Source organism: Carlito syrichta, unplaced genomic scaffold, assembly GCF_000164805.1.
Source record: "Carlito syrichta isolate Samal-C Ts95f unplaced genomic scaffold, Tarsius_syrichta-2.0.1 Scaffold140504, whole genome shotgun sequence".
Classification (NCBI taxonomy): Eukaryota; Metazoa; Chordata; class Mammalia; order Primates; family Tarsiidae; genus Carlito; species Carlito syrichta.
In genome coordinates this window covers 739-1638 of record NW_007084600.1, presented here as the reverse complement: position 1 = coordinate 1638, position 900 = coordinate 739, and positions in this window count along the sequence as shown.

Sequence of the window (900 nt, the reverse complement as noted above, 5' to 3'; positions counted from 1 at the left end):
TGTGGTGGCCGGGAGCGGCCACTGCACTCTAGTCTGGGTGACAGAGTGAGACTCCAATTCCAAAAAAAAAAAGAACTCCTGTCATTTTCAGAAACATTAATGGAACTAGCAGTCATTATGTTAAGGGTAATAAGCCAGGCACTGAAAGACAGATGCATGTTCTCACTCATATATTGAAACTAAAAAAGGAGATCTCATGGAAGTAGAAAGTTGATAAGTGATTACCACAGGCTGGGAGTGTAGTGGGAGTGGGGATGAGGAGAGGTTTGTTAATGGATACAAAAATACAGTTAAATAAAAATAATAAGATAGAGTGTTTGACAGTACAGTAGGGTGACTATAGTTAGTAAAATGTAGTATATAGTTCAAAAGAGCTACAAGAGAAGAATTTAAATGTTCCCATTATTAAGAAAAGATAAATATTTAAAATACTATAAGAAAGGGATTGGCAGTAGTGGAACACTGCTGGGGGGGGTGGCAGGGACCACATAACATCAATAAGTGTACCCAATCCCAAACCAGGCGAAGGGGGGACCAAGGGGAGGCCCCAACTTTACCTGTACAATGACCACTTATGTACCTAGCTCTGAATTGTAACCCACATCTTCAAAATAAAAATAGAAAAAAAGAAAAGATAAATATTTGAGGTGATGAATATCCCAATTACCCTGACTTGATCATTACACATTTTAAACATGTATCAAAGTATCACATGTAACCCCAAAATATGTACAACTATTATGTATCAAAAAAAAAAAAAGCAAAATAAAATTTTTAACATAAAATGTTAGGAGAGAGCAAAAGTGCAGTTTTTTGCTGTTGTTTTTGTATTTTTTTGAGTTGGAGTCTCACTCTGTCACCCAGACTGGAGTGCAGTGGCCGCTCCCGGCCACCCTGCTG